Genomic DNA, 9945 nt, shown 5'->3' on the forward strand with positions numbered 1-9945 from the left:
GGACCCACTGCCTCATAAAGTGGCGCCCCCGTAACCCCAATTCCTGGATCCGCCCCTGATATACAGACTGTTTACTACCCTTTATACATTAATGGGGCATGCAGATTCATACTGGGTTTTGTATATGATATCATACCTTAAATAAAACACAAGTACTTTTATACGACTGAACAATATCAAACACCAAAGATGACAATTAGAGGAGAGTGATACAAGTTTTATCGTTGAAATAATATCATTATATCATTAATGTGTGGAGGACACAGAAGTAAGTATACTGTATATCTAATGTAAGGTAGCGTGGAGTACAGGGATATTCAGCTAAATGAAAACTCGTGTCCCCCTAGAACGCCAGCAGTTGTCATCATATTGTAAGGACGAACTTAAACATAAATTACTGTACATAACATTATGACTATGCAGCAGATAATTCCTATATATACAAGCCATCTTATTTGACGTACAATATAAAGTCCACAGAATGATGTTAATGAATAATTACAATACATATGATAATGGATGATAATATATCGATGTATTTAAAGAAAAGGATATATAATTTTGTCCCTGACATATATGTACATGTAATACTTTGCTATTTTGATTGGACATTGCTCTGAATTGTAACACCAGTATGGGGTGCAGACAGGGGTAGCCATCTTCCTCACCCACCCCTCCCCATCCCCCTGAATATTGATAAATTGCATTCGATTTGGGTACTAGAGCATATTACATGTCATTTTACTACTCATATCCGACTGTTGCAGTTATAATATATGCTTATGAATAAACAATTGTTGTCAATAAACTCCGAAACGCTTGCTGTAGACTACAATGTGGACCTGAAACATTGGATTGATAGCCATAACAAGTCCTACCTTTACTGTATCAGAATGATTGATTGATTGATTGGGGTTTTACGTCGTTTTGGCAATATTTCAGCCATTTTACGGCGGTTAACTAATTCAATTATATTTGGTTGTGAGTGTTTGAGTTTCCCTGACGGTTCTCGGTGAGCCTACTCTTTTTCGAACATCGGGGAAACGATCTTTTGCGTACCAAGGGGGTTGTGATCTTTGACACGGGACACCCTTTAACGTCCCATCCAACGGACATAAACGTTAAAAATGCATGTATAGAAACAGGTTTAAAAAAACCTCGTTTATATAAACAGTTGTGTTATAAAAGTTTTCATTTAATGCGTGTAAATATTGTATAATATAATGATTGTCGATATTTGTAAAAAGTTCTTTCATTGATTGCACATTATTAAAAGGTCTTGTTTAGCGTCCCGCTCGGGGATCTTAAATCACTCATATGGATACAACACCATTGCTGATGATGGGCTGCACAATTTTGACTTATGTTCGGCGCTTACGGCCTCTCGTTATCTACTTACACCTATTGGGACACGGGGTCCTTTTTTGCTGACTCATCCGAAGGCCCGCTTATTTCAATCGCCTCTTACGACAAGTAAGGGGTACAGCGGACGTATTCTAACCCGGACCTGGGTTAATGAATATCAATATAATGTGTTGGTATGCACGTGTAGAAGTACTAACCCTGATGTATAGACATTTTAAAAAGCGACAACTGCAAGAAGGGTGACATACATTAAAGCTACTCGCAAAATATAGAATGCAACAAATTTAATTAATGGTACCTTCACAATCACGGATTTTTCTTACGCATCCTTGCGTATTCCATAAATCCGTAAAAGTGCATGGATTGTTACGATTAGACACAGATACCGACGAGTGATTTACGAATGCTTGTGATTGACTACGAGTCGAAGATCCATAAAGATTCGTAAGAAAAATCCGTGAGTGTGAAGGTGGTATTAATCGTAAAGTTTAAATGCACTCATAAAGTAATCGTGTCTATATGTAAAGCGCTCGTAATGACTCTGAACAATCCGTATTTAGCGATTGTAACTCGACGTGAATGAAATCGTAAATATCACTTAGGCATTCGTAATAATCCGTAAACAACTCGTAAACTATCCGTAACATATCGTAAACTAAAGAGTTTGTACGAATGATTTACGGATTGCTACGAGTAGTTTACGTGTTCTTGCGACCGGTTTACGATACTCACTGATTGTTACAAGTTATTTACGGGTTATTTACGGAAAATGAAATCAGTGGACATCGTGATTTTTTTTTGATTTTTTTTTTTGAAATCTCAAATCTTACGAGTGTGTGCGAGTTGTGACGAGTTATTAACGGATACCGACGACTGATTTACGAATGCGTGCGATTGACTACGAGTCGAAGATCCGTAAGGACTCGTAAGAAAAACCCGTGAGTGTGAAGGTGGCATCATGCTTGCAAAATAAAATATTTCCCCACGCAAAATTTTACAAAAATCCTCTCTGTCTACTGCCGTCTGATTATATTATTGCACATGATGCAATATTGATAGAGAGATAAACAGCGTTATACAAATATTCAAATTGGCATTATTGTCATTAAAATAATTCCTATCAAAGAACTTAGTCATAAACGTGTACTTAGTCTGCAGTTGAAATCATTAGACGTTATACCTTACGACCTAGGTAAAATCATTGATATCAATGGGAACTTGTAGCTCAAATACATTTGTGTATTTTAGGACTTTTATCTCTGGTAAGAACGAAAAATAAACGAGCTTTACGATGAGTTGACAGCAATGGAAACAAAAAAGATGGTATACATAGGTAAAGGATTTCAGGAAATCAAGTATAAAATGATAAACAGGATCAATGAAATCTAATACATGACACTTTCGTTTCGCTTTATGTCTCTTTCTACTATTGGAAATTCCTCAAATTTGAGATCAGTACAAGAAATTCGATATATTTGAAATTGTTTCCTCTATCATTAGCAAACTTTTTTGAAATCCCTCTACATAAAATTGTATACTTATCATACAGAAACCCAATGCTTATATAGCGGCAATAGATTGCAAGCGCCTGATGGATTGAAATTGATAGGAGGAAATTATTAATCGACAAGGTGTCTCAGTGGTCGAATCTGTCCATATGCAACATCTAACTGCACTGCTGAATTACAAACGTTTATTGGGGTCTCTGTAATATTTCTATATTCGAAGGAAGAAGCATTTTGAAACTGCGCACAGATACAATATAACCTCTCTCTCTCTCTCTCTCTCTCTCTCTCTCTCTCTCTCTCTCTCTCATACGGCAGTGATGGTGCGAAACAATAGACGGGTATACATATTTAATACAGATACATTATACATTAATTTCCAATGCTATTTTCAATATCAGTATCCCGTTGTTGTAAATGATTGTATCATTTCATATATGCCGAAAAATAGCTCAACGAAAAATACTTATTTCTTTACGTATCAAAAAATTAGAAACTAATTTTCCCCCAATAGTTTGCTGAATGGGACGCACAAATTGTATCTGTAATAGTTGATCTGCTTTTGTATGCATATGAGGTAAAATTTATTCAAAAAGTTCAACTTGGAAAGAAAAGAATGAAAAAAACTCCTACTTGTAAAGAAAATATTCTTTTTTGTGACAATTAACACAATGTTTAGATACCCCCTTTCTTCTGTCAACAATTTATGTTTAATCATATCTACATTAGATATATCCCAGTGACTATTATGTTTAATGATATCTAGATTAGATATATACCAGTGAATATTATGTTTATTCATATCTAGATTAGATATATCCTAGTGAATATTATGTTTAATCATATCTAGATTAGATATATCTTAGTTAATGTTATGTTTAATCATATCTAGATTAGATATATCCTAGTGAATATTATGTTTAATCATATCTAGATTAGATATATCACAGTGAATATTATGTTTTATTATACTTTCATGTAAAATACTCGAATCTGATTGGTCGAGAAGCATTTGAAAAAACATATTGTTACCCTCTGAGAACAGAAAACACGCCCTCCAGGGTGATAGTATCTAGCAACGGGTAACAGTACTTGACAACGGGTGATATTATAAAAAAGTATCACATGCGTCAAATTTATGCGCGTACGGTTCGCCGTAGATTGTTAGACGACGTCGTTTGAGCGTTTGTAATAAACACGAATACCTGCATCGATATACGAAAAATCGCATAACATTGATTTATCAAATGTCAACAGACGTAAGTCTTTCTGCTTTGTTGTTTATATAACATTCAGTATAATAAAACAAATATTGCATGTAGTTGAGGGTAACATTGAAAATTTTCACCCCTCGAAAAACCATTGTCAACCTCGGCTACGCCTCGGTTGACAATGGTTTTCTCGGGGTGAAAATTTTCAATGTTACCCTCAACTACATGCAATATTTATATATAATCATATCTAGATTAGATATATCCCAGTGAATATTATGTTTAATCATATCTAGATTAGATATATCCCAGTGAATATTATGTTTAATCATATCTAGTTTAGATATATCCTAGTGAATAGTATGTTTAATCATATCTAGATTAGATATATCCCAGTGAATAGTATGTTTAATCATATCTAGATTAGATATATCCCAGTGAATATTATGTTTAATCATATCTAGATTAGATATATCCCAGTGAATATTATGTTTAATCATATCTAGATTAGATATATCCCAGTGAATATTATGTTTAATCATATCTAGTTTAGATATATCCCAGTGAATAGTATGTTTAACCATATCTAGATTAGATATATCCCAGTGAATAGTATGTTTAATCATATCTAGATTACATATATCCTAGTGAATATTATGTTTAATCATATCTAGATTAGATATATCCCAGTGAATATTATGTTTAATCATATCTAGATTAGATATATCCTAGTGGATATTAAGTTTAACCATATCTAGATTCGATATATCCCAGTGAATATTATGTTTAATCATATCTACATTAGATATATCCCAGTGAATGTTATGTTTAGCCATATCTAGATTAGATATAACCCAGTGAATATTATGTTTAATCATATCTAGATTAGATATACCCCAGTGAATATTATGTTTAATCATATCTAGATTAGATATACCCCAGTGAATATTATGTTTAGTCATATCTAGATTAGATATATCCCAGTGAATAGTATGTTTAATCATATCTAGATTAGATATATCCTAGTGAATATTATGTTTAATCATATCTAGATTAGATATATCCCAGTGAATAGTATGTTTAATAATATCTAGATTAGATATACCCCAGTGAATTCGATACACATGTAAAGAACACCCCATCTTCCATATTTGTTTTATATTTGGATAATTATTGAATATATAGGTCAAGGTCAAACTAACACGTGACTTTATGACAGACGGGTTGTCTCCGCCCTCTCCATTGTGAACGTCTCACCCGTATGTAGTGACATTTCAGTATCACCTACTCATAGTGTTTATGTCAAACAAAGTGAGGACATGTGCTACGTATGGTCGGACGCCTGACAAATGATACTACGGGGCTTTCTACAGTTTTGCTTAAAGTCAGCATTTCCCATATTCTATGGTTGCTATAATAATCTTATTTGCTAATACAACGCTTTATATTCACATCAACAAATGCTGCACTGCTTAAACGTTAATGTTTATTTTTATTTGTTGTTGATAAAAATGTGAACCTTACGTAACTTTGATAATCTCATTAGATTAAAACTCTACGTGGTGATATTTATCTGTTTCTCTACTTTATACATATTGATATAGAAATATTCCTGTACATGTTGTTTATGCAGCGTTTTGTATTTTCAAACCTCCTTTCTGCAATGTACAACTGTGCATTGGTGAGGATGAAGCATTGATTAATTAATTAATTGACTTACCTGATTTCCTGAAAACTCACTCAGCGAACATCACTTTCAGAGGTGTCCATTTTAGAACTATTTCACGGACAATCTGATCAACTTCCGCAATCGGTTTGTCACGGTGTTATAACTGCTGAATGTACACTAGGGTGTGTATTTAAATGTTACAATAACCAGGGGATGTACACGGTAGGGCGTGTATTTAAATAGCGTAGTTTTCGGAGCAGAACAGAAATGATAGGATCGCTTTCTATACATTTAAAAGTAACATACGGTAGGACTAGGTAAGGTGGACATCTAACGCAGCTTCATTCAAACAGAACAGTCCGACATTTTAGTATCCTTATCATAACCTAATTTCAGTATGCATTTAGACATTTTCTTCACACAGGCTACGCAAAAATTGATAGCAACAATGTTACCGTACTTGAAAAATTGACGTTGCATTAAACAAACCCAACTCTGCCACCCTGAACACCCCCCCCCCTCCCCACATTAAACAAATGAATAAAACAGGATGTGCATTTACAGGTATTTCACCGTACAAATATCTAGACACTTAAGGAATACCTGATAGAGACTAGAAAAATCAAGTCGTCTTTATTTACTTAATTCTAAGTAGTGAGGTATTCTTTTTTCAAACAATAATGTATACCACAGAAACAATCGTAAAGCAAACCCCGCTTACAATATAGTGGTATTTTAACACTTGAATTTGCAGATCAGGCTTATAAATGTTAAATGACCACTTCATACAGGAAATACTAATAAATTATGTGTCATCACATGGCAAATAGAAGCCTTCACCAGGCCTTAATTTATTTGAAAAAAAAATAAGTCGAAACTTAAGAACCATTATCTGTAACCACTTAAACATACGTGTCACGCAGAGTCACCGATTTTCACAAAACTCACTTGAATGTGACATCTATATAACATAATCAGGAAAATATATTTAAAAATTAGATGGTGTTCATAGTTGCTATGGAAACAGGCACATTTTATCAAATTTGGCTATCTTTTTAAATTTGTAGTTTTTTTTTTCACAAAAGCTCAAGTTAAAACATTAAAAAAAAGTCTTTAAATTCTAATTTACATGTTAAATGAAGAAACAGATCCTATATTTTTTATTCAAGAAAAAATGAATAATAGACAATCCTAAGTGATTTTTTTATAATTGAATAAATCTTTAAAATTCTGTTTAAATTCATTAATTTTTATGTCTATATAACTTTTATTCACATTCACCTCAAATAAAGTAACGCGAGTTTTTAAAACAACGAAACTATGTTCTTCATAAATCTAAAATAAAACTTTAGGGAATCTGCCTATTTCATACAATTTGAAGTTAATGATTTATGGGGGAAAATGCATTCTATAACCAAGCCTTATCCCCCCTTGAAATTCTTTAACGTGATAAGGCAATGAAATTATATAGAAACACAAATAATATGGCGAGGTAATGTCTTACTGCATGCTAACAGAAGTTTAGATGAAGACATGTGACATTCAAAAAAGTGTCTCCATTCACCCACACGGAAGAGGAAGGTGTGAGATACACATCTCAGAGTACAAGAGATCTATTAATACCGGTCATCATTTTATTTACTTTGAAATTCATTCACAAGCCTAGAATTAAAAAAAAAACCAATGGTCGTTTTTGGCCAAAATGGCCGCGCTTTCAAAAGCCGATAAATTTTTGCAGGCAGAAAGGTGATAATTGTCTTATTCATATGTAACGTATATCATTTGCTTGCGGCTGATATTGAGAAATAACGTTGCACTATTGCAATGTTAACTCTGACCCTGTCCCCCGACGATCGCTTTTTCGGAATGACGACATTGACGTTACAGGATCTATTGCACCCCTGTTTCTTCTAGGATATTTTTCTAAAAGTTACAATTTTAATTTTTTATATGAAAAAATACTCATTGAGATAAGACTAAAAAAACTATGGAAAATGCATTATGCATTTACATGTAACTTTATCGTGTTCATAGACATTTTGTGGAAGAATCTTGTGTTAATTAGAGTGAGGAAAATAATTCGTGTATTTGCAAATATGTGTTGAGTAGAACTCAATCATATTTTCAAACGCGCTATTCGATGTTCTCCTGTTCAAATAATTATGGAAAATAAAATGGCTCTTGAATTTTAATTATGGGGGGGGGGGGGGGAGCGCATGAATATAAACACTTAGATTAAAAACGTCGATTGAATAGGATAAAATTACTTGTTATGATATGTACACCAAGGACTATATAACAGGTCTGACCACACGTGTATATAATATGCATGTTGCGGTACATATGGATAAAATATGTCTGCCCGCTGTGGGTATTTTCAAAATATATTGAAAAGAGTGTGATACTAAACGATACAAATGTTGCATGAAAAGGATATACTTTTCATGGGTACAGCAAAACACGTCAAATAATATGTCTGTAACTTCAGATGATATATCTTATATAACAAATATATTTAAAAACTTAAAAAAAATGCATCCGTGTTGATGTCCTCACATTCCCCTAAATCGTCAACAAAGCGTAGTTCCAAAACTCTCTCCCTCTCTCTCTCTCTCTCTCTCTCTCTCTCTCTCTCTCTCTCTTGTTCACCTTTGAAAAATGAAAACTAAATCAGTCACTAGGCATGCCACTGTATACAACGACATTCAGTCTAAATCTAGCATTGCTTAGTTTTACTAATTTAAACACCTCAAATGTGTATGTATATACCCGGAACAGGTATCAGTTATTCTTCAAATGAACTCTGGGAAGTTGTTTGAGTACGTTTATATATAATAGATATGTTGACTGACACCTCCCCCCCCCCCCCCCCCCTATATTGTTGATAGTAGTATTGAATGAGAAGAATATATGCTTAAATAAATTATGAATTGAACTCACATATCAAAGGATGCCCCCCCCCCCCCCCAACCGCCCGACGAATTAAGATTTCGAAGATCAGACGAAATTTGTTTTATTTGCTAATTAACTATCAACTTATCCTTCGACAACCTTCCCCCTTTAAAACCTATTCTACGTGTCTCTTTCCAAGATACAGTATATATATAACTACAACAGACCTTTTAAAATGATTTCAATACACATCATTCATGTACTTTCGGTTTTTCAATGTGCGGGCTAGACCTATCCAGAAGAAATTGACATGAGAGAGAGAGAGAGAGAGAGAGAGAGAGAGAGAGAGAGAGAGAGAGAGAGAGAGAGAGAGAGAGTACTTCGTGTCTACATCACCTTACAGTTATCCCAGTTTTCCCGATCATGGAACGGGCGTACGTCAATATTGATATAAACTTTTATTAGCAACCTTCACAACACGTATAATATGTATATCGGTCAAGACTAGAAAACGAATGTATATTTTATAAGATTGGTAAAAATTGGGTTGTCATTAGGCTGGCCAAGTTATTCCCATTGCAAGGAAATGGTCGACATCAGCCCCATTTATTATGTGCAGATTTGTATGGTAAACCAAGTAAAGCATTAAACTTGTTTGACTGGACATACTTGTTAAATCACAAAGTAAGTAAAAGTTTATGAGGTTAAATGAAGGAACAGTTTGCTTCAGTTCTATAATATAGAAAATATTATCTTTTCGTATCGAAAACAGCCGATTTCCGCATTCTTTCTTTTTTAAATTGTTTTATATCATAATGTATAATAAGTTGTATTACATGTGTACGGCGTCAAAATGTAGACAGTAACGTCAAATATTCGTTAAATATCCTACAGTAGATCTACGTAGGCCTAATGCAACGCACTTTATTATGTAGACAGTAGTCGAGTTAGGGGGGGGGGGGGGGGGGGCAGCCGGCGCCCCCCCCCCCCCCCCCCACCCACCCCATCCCTTCTACCTAAAATTTTCAAATTTAAGACAAATTGTGGTATTTTGTTTAGAAAAATGTACTAAACAATAAAAGAAGCAATAATTTCTTCCACTTCAAGAGAAATAAATGACAAAATCTGTTGATTGGGAGAACTTAATTTCCCCCCTAAATCTCTCAGAATTTGCGTCGTTTTATTGATTTCACCTTATTAAAAATGCTAGAAAATAGAACAAATAGCTAAATAGGAGACATATTTCAAACCCTATCAAATCTGTAAACTCTGGACCCCCTGCCTCCTAAAGTAGTGTCCCCCG

General features: G+C 34.1%; 1 protein-coding gene across 1 annotated transcript in view; it reads right to left on the reverse strand.

Annotated features, from left to right (window-relative positions):
* Positions 1-5941, reverse strand: part of LOC125677509 (uncharacterized) — a 171474-nt gene extending 165533 nt beyond the window's left edge. Inside the window, exon 1 of the mRNA XM_056161023.1 lies at positions 5802-5941. The gene's annotated coding sequence lies outside the window, so the exon portion shown is untranslated. The remainder of the gene's footprint in view (positions 1-5801) is intronic.
* Positions 5942-9945: the final 4004 nt, after the last annotated feature.

This window comes from Ostrea edulis, chromosome 3 (assembly GCF_947568905.1).
Source record: "Ostrea edulis chromosome 3, xbOstEdul1.1, whole genome shotgun sequence".
Taxonomy (NCBI): Eukaryota; Metazoa; Mollusca; class Bivalvia; order Ostreida; family Ostreidae; genus Ostrea; species Ostrea edulis.